Raw genomic sequence first — 8,420 nt, 5'->3', positions numbered from 1 at the left:
ACTTTATTTGTGAAAAGAAGAAACCATTTGGCTATCTTTTCTGATGAGACCAATTAAATAATTGGAACATTCTTGATAAGCCCTTGGTTACACGTATGAATAAATGTTTTTATAATTGCTAACACATTTGCAATTTGAGTATAGTTTGCTTGTGTGTGTGTATGATAAATCTCACTTGAGAATAATGAAAATGTACACAAAAATAGCAGAAATGCAGAATAGTGGATTTTTGATGCTCTGCATTGATATCCTTTCTTAGAATATCCTTTTATTACCTCTTTTTCTATTTCTCTCCACTGCTTTTAAGACAAAAGAGAAAAATTAATATAGTTTTCCATTTATTCCATCAACACCATCCCAATATTCAGCCATTGTAAGGATCAGAATGAGTGAGAATGCTGGGACCACAGCCCTTCTATAGCCAAAACCCATATAGTGGGGTCCATATGCAGATGAAGTCACTGACCTGATGTGAAGTTAGTGGTGGCTTTGAGCGTGCTCACAACTGACAGGGAAGTTGTGTAAATATGCCTTTTAGAAAATCAGAACCAAGAAAAGAATGTTATTCCCCTATAAAAATAGATCATATTGACAGTTTTGAATCTCAGGATCACAAATCCAAATATCTCATGCCCAGCATGATCAAATAACTGCTTGGATCATGTCCTACAAAAAATCAGTTATTCAATCCTGTAAGCATGAGGCTCTTGGGTTTCTGATACTGAGTGTCAAAACCAGTCAATATGATCAGCTTTCATAGGGGAATAATACCCTTCTTTTGATTGTGATTCCTAACTTTAATAGAAAAAAAAAAGCAAAAAATGCTTTAAACCTGGGCCTTTTGCAACTATATGGCATGCTTCTATAATAATTGAGTTACTATAGCTTTGCTTAATTAGAGGTTTGCCAGCAGACAGCATGTGTTCTGTGCATACCTTTTGGTTGCAACAGTGGGACACAATTGTAAAACATTCACTCTGTCAACATGCCTGTGATGCCTGTGATTGCAGGTTAGGCAATATGCAATTTGTTTCCATGGACATCTGTATTCTTAGCAATTTAGTTTGTAATATTGCCAGGGTCCAGCCTCGGCGGGGGTGGGTTGACTCGTAGGAGGTGGCACAGGTGAACAGGAACAAAAATTAGACTAAGACCTCAATGCCTCTTAGCATGTTTTCAGCTGGCCACAGCCAGAGCAGAACTCCAGGCTGCAGCCCCGTGGCTACTAAGACATGCGTATTTATTGAGGGATGTTTAGGAAGTAAAGGGGGTGAGGGGTAGTAAAAAACCCACTCTAAGGAACAGGGTATACAAAGCATGGAAACAATAATTATAAAACATGCTGTTTGTCTTGTCAGATTAGGTAAAAATCAATCGCAGTTTTTAGGATGAGGAAGTCCGTTTGTCTGTTGTATTTTCTTCTTAGATCTTGATTACTAGGAAGGGTCTTTTGAAGAAGGGGCTTGCAGGATGTTTGATAGCTTCAGTCCTGGGCCAGGGCAATAACGTTGCTGGTTGCAAAGACCTAGATAGAAATCTTGTTTTGTTAAGAAAAGACACAGTTAATATATGAACTATCCATACATTACAACAATAGAGGGTGAGTCTATGATCTTATATGGGAAAGGAAGATGATCTTGTAGCTCAGGAGACAACACAGGATATTTTATTAGCAGTTTTTCTTAGTCAACAGCACATAGATGAGAAACTCTTTGTAGTTGAAAGCTACTTGTTGCTTTAGATAAGAGCTCTCAGCTAAGGTAGTTAATCTTTTTCGGGAGCCCTCAGGTTTGTTCATCAAGTCAGTCACCAGTCAGGCTTTTCCTTTCTTTAAAAAAAAAAAAAAAAAAAAAAAAAAAAAAAAAAATGGGTTTTTTTGCCTTAAACTAACTTAGTTTTCATATGCTACTGATACTACTTATACTATTTTGACCTAACATATGTTAATTTTGACTTAGACAGACAAGTGGGTGAGTCTCAAACTTCCCTCCTTCTTCTTAGGGAACCACATTCTTACAGGATCTTTAATTGGCTTTATTGTAATGGTTGGGGGTTATATTTTACCCTTGCAAGGTATCGTAATAACAGTAAAACTCACGGCAGAGAAATTAACTACAGGCCAGTAAAACAACACAAGGAGAGTTAGTAAACTGCTGGCCTTGTCTTGCCGTTTCTTCCCAGCCCAGGCCATGGAAGACAGCCTCTTTATCAGCTTGTGTTGTCTGCATGACCCCATCATAATGTTAAAACTTATCATTTTTCATGTGGCCTTGTACTGAAGAGATATGATATTTCATATTTTCACAATAATTCAAAATTTATCTTTGTAAGAGGACCTCACACTTTTGTCAATATCTCTTCCTTCTAGCTTTTGGATTTTTTTTTAAATAATTATTTTAATTTTATTTTATTTATTCATTTATTTTATTTTAATTTGACCAGAGAGAGGGAGAGAGAGAGAAAGTGAGAAAGCAAGCCGCCAGGTCCGGAACTTGAACCGTGGTCAGCCATGTAGGAGTGTCCAGCACCTTGACCACCATGCCACCTGCTGGTCCCAGCTTTTGGGTTTTCTCAATCTTATCTTCTTATCATTAACCAAAATAAAATATACAGGACATTATATCAAATCTTTATGCATGTATTATAACTTATTTAGAAGTAGTAATTGATTGTTTTTTTTCCAGCAGTGTTAGTGACATGAAGGTGTGGGGGTGATCAGGCCCAGCACCTATGCCAGTTCTTGTCCAACACTTATAAAGAATTAGAATGCTTTAAAAAATTAAAAAGTAAAAATAAGAATTAGAAATGTTAATTATCAAGCAGAATTTTATTGAAGGATGAAAAGCTTCCAACACGATGGAAGGAAGGTGGTCCCCTGAGTAGGTTTCCACAGGTGGGATAAAATGGCCTAGTTATATAGAACACTAACAATAAAGAAAAGCATTTCTCTTTTTCTTTATTCTCCTTTATACTCTTCTCTGCCCTCTTATATTATCCTCTCCTCCTCATCCTCCACTCTGCCAGAGTGACTAGACAGATCTAGAATCACAGTTCTGAAATGCCCTAGTATTATAAGGTTCCATGAGATCTTCCTTTTACTTAGCTACCTGTGAAAATGGAGACAATGTACTTCAGACACCTGAATAGAGTACACTTATAGAGACCACATTGCTAAACACAACAGAAGAGAAACTTTGGGCACATCAGTCCATAGCAAAAGGGAAACACACTTGCTCATAGTCAAAGAAACATTCTCCTATGAAGTATTCAAAAGTGAATACATATCCCAATGACTAGAAGTAGAAGAAAAGCCTCAGGTCTGAATAAACCAGGAAATATGTCTCCATCAAAAGAACACAGTAACTCCCCTTTTTTATTTATTTATTTATTTATTTGGAGAGGTTTTTTTGCAATAGGGCACCTGTGCTCGCCAGACAGACAGAGAGAGACAGAGAGACAGAAAGCAAGAAATCACCCCCCAGGGGGGATGGTCACGCCGCAATCCCTTCTCCTCCATTCTCCTCTCGGGATCTTGGGCACGCACGCACACGCGCCCGGCGTGAGTTTTAAGTCACCAGGTCCGGGACACGAATCGTGGTCGACTACGTGGGAGTCCAGCGACATAGCCATTACGCTAACTGCTGGTTCCCAGGAGTTGATAAATTTTTTGAGGTTTCGTTTATCTGATAATGTTTTTATCTTTGCTTCCCATATTAAGGATAATCTTGCCAGATATGGTATTCTTGGTTGAAATCATTTTTTATGTAACAGTTTGAATATATTTCCCCATTCTTCCCTTGCCTGCATTGTTTCCAATGAAAGAACCAATGTTAACCCGATGGGATAACCTTTGTTAGTAACTTGACATGTCTCCCTTGCCTATTTTATTATTGTGTCTTTGTCTGTGGTTTTGACCAATCTGGCTATGACGTGCCTTGGGAGAAGATCTTCTTAGGTTGATCTTGTTTGGGGTCCTTTGTATTTCTTGGGTTTGGATATTTGAATTCCTCTCTTGGTTTGGAAAGTTTTCTTTTAGGATTTCATGGAATAGATTACCAATGCCCTTAGTATTTTCTTCACCTTCTGAGATATCAATTTTCAAGATGTTTGGGCACTTAATGATATCTAGTATTTCTTATATATTGTCCTCATTCTTCTTGATTATTTTCTCAGTCTTTTTTTTAATTAAAGAAAAGGGTGGAATTTAATTTTATTTACAGGACCTTGCATGGTATGAAATTCCACATAGAAATAGGAAGCCCATTTGGAGGACAAGCTTCATACAGTATGTACAGTTTGGAACTGTTCAAGTATAGTTTCATTGTAAAAATTGCTACAATAACAACCACACTTAAAGAGTTCTTGGTAGAGAAACAGTAAGACAAACTGATACCAAACATAGCACATGACAAACACCTCTGTGCCTCAGCTGTGTAGTCTAGAAGTTAACAACCCCAGTAGTCCCATCCTGCACTTGGAAGGTGTAGCCGTCAGAAGTAGTTTTGGGCACAACATTCTTATCTTCCTCTTCCTCTACAGAGAAATACCTTTCAATCAAGTTTAATGAAGACTTATACACAGACTCATTTTCATGGTTTTGTAGGGCTTCAATTATATCCAGGCCTCCACATTTTTTATCATTATACTAAGTTTCTCAGTTTCTCCTAGCTTCTCAGCAGCTTGAAAAATATTTGAAATGGCATCCAAGATAACCAGAATAATTTTGGTATCTTTCACAGGTAAGAGGTTCATCAGTGGTTCTGTGATGTCACAGTGGATGAGGTATACAGTCTGCTCTGCTGTTCCGCCGCTTGTGTAGTTGGTCACAGCCCACACAGCCCCCTTCTGTATCATAAAGTCAGCCTTGGAGAGCACGCTGACAAGAAACGGGACTAACGGGTGATTCACAACCCGCTGGATCTGGTCCTTTCGATTGGTGGTGATGTTGGACATTGTCCATGTAGCTTCCTTCTGAATATTCATTTTGGAGTTAGTTAGCAGGCTGGGGGAGATGGCGAGTGCTCCAGCATCTATCACAACCTTGGTCTGTTCATCTGTCCCAGTAACAATATTACCTATGGCTCTTAGGGGTCACAATGGGCAATTTGGTAGCTCCTAGAAGCTTCACAAATTGGGGAACAACTTCTGTTTTCACAACCATTTCAATCTGTTCATCTGGATCATTGGTAAGGTAGAAAATAGCCCAGCAGGTATCTGCTAATACTTCAGGATCATCATGATGCAGAAGACGAACTAAAGTAGGAAGAAATCTGCTCAACAGCATCTAGCGGAGGTGCGGGATTCTTGTTGCGGCAGAGGTTTGAAAATGTCCAAGTAAGGAACCAGCAGTTAGCGTAATGGCTATGTCGCTGGACTCCCACGTAGTTGACCGCGGTTCGCATCCCGGTCGAAATGTTAGTGGGTGGCTTAAAACTCACACCAGGCACGTGTGCGTGCGTGCCCAAGATCCCGAGAGGAGATTGGAGGAGAAGGGATTGCAATGTGACCATCCCCTCTGGGGGGTGATTTCCCGCTTTCTGTCTCTCTGTCTCTCTCTGTCTGGCGAGCGCACGCGCCCTATAGCGAAAAACCTCTCCAAAAAAAAAAAAATGTCCAAGTAAGGTTGCGTAAGTGACCACATGCTAACGATGACATATCAGGAACTGCAAGGAGAGCCAACAGCGGGTCAACTGCTCCATACTTGATAACCAGGTCCCGGAAAACTGAACCATCCCCTGCAATGTTTCCTAGAGCCCACACAGCTTGCTCACTGATGTGCGCGTGGGGAGAGGCCAACAGAAAAATGAACGCTGGGATAGCGCCTCCACCCCCCACAGCCTTTGTCTGTTCTGACGTCCCAGAAGCAATGTTAGTGGGTGCCCATGCAGATTCAAACTGGATGGGACTACAATCATTTATGCCCAAGAAGGACACAAATTTTGGAATTGTTCCCTGATGATGTTGTCTATGGGGCTTGTTTTTCCCTAGAAATCAGCTTCCTAGCAGCTCGAGTAGCTGACTTTCCAAATTGTTGCCATTAATGCCTTTGACAATGTCATCAACAGCCCAATTTACAGTGCCCTGGCTGTTATGGTTTTCCTGCAGTGGAGAAGTAGCATCATTGGGAAATGAGCTTACATTTCTCCTTTTCAGAATCTGGTCATCCTTCTTAGCTTTCCTCAGCTCCACATTAACTACTATTCTTTGCCACCTTGTTTCTGTACTGTCTTTTCCCTTGTTCTTGAATCTGTTAAGATGGACAGCTGGTGAGTTTGCATTCTCATTGGTGGACATGGTTATGAGCCAAAAGGAGAAAGCTGCACAGACAGCTCAGGCTCCCACAAGAGGTGGCGTGGGGCTGACAGACTGAGGATTTGCTGCCCTTGAAACGCCCACCACAGGTCAGCCTTAAGACAGTACGCTTTCTCAGTCTTTTTGATAACTTTTTCTGTGTCAGAGGTTTTGTGTTCTACATTCGAGATTCAATCTTCTGTGTGATCTAATGTCCTTTTAATGCTTTTGAGGGAGGTTTTGATATTCTGTACTACAGTACTCATCTCTAACAATTCCGTTTTTTTTTTTTTTTATGGTGTCTATTACTTCCTTCAAATTGTGAAAGGATGTCCTCATCTTCTGGAGTTCTGTCTTTTTTCTCTTGCCTTTTCTGGAGCTCATCATCTCTTTTCTCTTGCATCTCATTTAGTTTTGTCACTATAACTATTCTGAATTATCCATCTTACATTTCCTGATTTCCACAGTGTTGTCTGTGGATGATGAGGAATTGATGTTTTCCCTTGGGAAAGAGATAGTTTCTTGGTTGTTCATATTTCTGTACCTCTATGATAGTTTCTAGTGATCAGGTGAATTACATGTTTTTTTCCTAAATTCCTCAATTTAATTCTCAGTGTTCAAAGTAAGTAGGAGGAGGTGGTGATTGCAATCTCTCTGCTGCCCCCTCATGCTCACCCAGCAACTTGCACTGTGAAGACGAACTAAAGTAGGAAGAAATATGCTCAACAGCATCTAGCGGAGGTGCGGGACTCTTGTTGCGGCAGAGGTTTGAAAATGTCCAAGTAAGGAAACAGCAGTTAGCGTAATGGCTATGTCCCTTGAATCTCATGTAGCCAACCACGGTTTAAGAAATGTTAGTGGGTGGCTTAAAACTCACACCAGGCACGTGTGCGTGCGTGCCCAAGATCCCGAGAGGAGATTGGAGGAGAAGGGATTGCAATGTGACCATCCCCTCTGGGGGGTGATTTCCCGCTTTCTGTCTCTCTGTCTCTCTCTGTCTGGCGAGCGCACGCGCCCTATAGCGAAAAACCTCTCCAAAAAAAAAAAAATGTCCAAGTAAGGTTGCGTAAGTGACCACATGCTAACGATGACATATCAGGAACTGCAAGGAGAGCCAACAGCGGGTCAACTGCTCCATACTTGATAACCAGGTCCCGGAAAACTGAACCATCCCCTGCAATGTTTCCTAGAGCCCACACAGCTTGCTCACTGATGTGCGCGTGGGGAGAGGCCAACAGAAAAATGAACGCTGGGATAGCGCCTCCACCCCCCACAGCCTTTGTCTGTTCTGACGTCCCAGAAGCAATGTTAGTGGGTGCCCATGCAGATTCAAACTGGATGGGACTACAATCATTTATGCCCAAGAAGGACACAAATTTTGGAATTGTTCCCTGATGATGTTGTCTATGGGGCTTGTTTTTCCCTAGAAATCAGCTTCCTAGCAGCTCGAGTAGCTGACTTTCCAAATTGTTGCCATTAATGCCTTTGACAATGTCATCAACAGCCCAATTTACAGTGCCCTGGCTGTTATGGTTTTCCTGCAGTGGAGAAGTAGCATCATTGGGAAATGAGCTTACATTTCTCCTTTTCAGAATCTGGTCATCCTTCTTAGCTTTCCTCAGCTCCACATTAACTACTATTCTTTGCCACCTTGTTTCTGTACTGTCTTTTCCCTTGTTCTTGAATCTGTTAAGATGGACAGCTGGTGAGTTTGCATTCTCATTGGTGGACATGGTTATGAGCCAAAAGGAGAAAGCTGCACAGACAGCTCAGGCTCCCACAAGAGGTGGCGTGGGGCTGACAGACTGAGGATTTGCTGCCCTTGAAACGCCCACCACAGGTCAGCCTTAAGACAGTACGCTTTCTCAGTCTTTTTGATAACTTTTTCTGTGTCAGAGGTTTTGTGTTCTACATTCGAGATTCAATCTTCTGTGTGATCTAATGTCCTTTTAATGCTTTTGAGGGAGGTTTTGATATTCTGTACTACAGTACTCATCTCTAACAATTCCGTTTTTTTTTTTTTTTATGGTGTCTATTACTTCCTTCAAATTGTGAAAGGATGTCCTCATCTTCTGGAGTTCTGTCTTTTTTCTCTTGCCTTTTCTGGAGCTCATCATCTCTTTTCTCTT

The 8,420-nt window shown here is 41.0% G+C and overlaps 1 pseudogene; it reads right to left on the bottom strand.

Moving 5' to 3' along the window:
* Nucleotides 1–4,438: 4,438 nt before the first annotated feature.
* Nucleotides 4,439–8,024, bottom strand: LOC102476407 (importin subunit alpha-1-like; annotated as a pseudogene).
* Nucleotides 8,025–8,420: the final 396 nt, after the last annotated feature.

This window comes from Tupaia chinensis, unplaced genomic scaffold (assembly GCF_000334495.1).
Source record: "Tupaia chinensis unplaced genomic scaffold, TupChi_1.0 Scaffold000619_1, whole genome shotgun sequence".
Taxonomy (NCBI): domain Eukaryota; kingdom Metazoa; phylum Chordata; class Mammalia; order Scandentia; family Tupaiidae; genus Tupaia; species Tupaia belangeri.
Note: the sequence above shows the minus strand (reverse complement) of the source record. Positions and strands in the feature narration are given on the sequence as shown.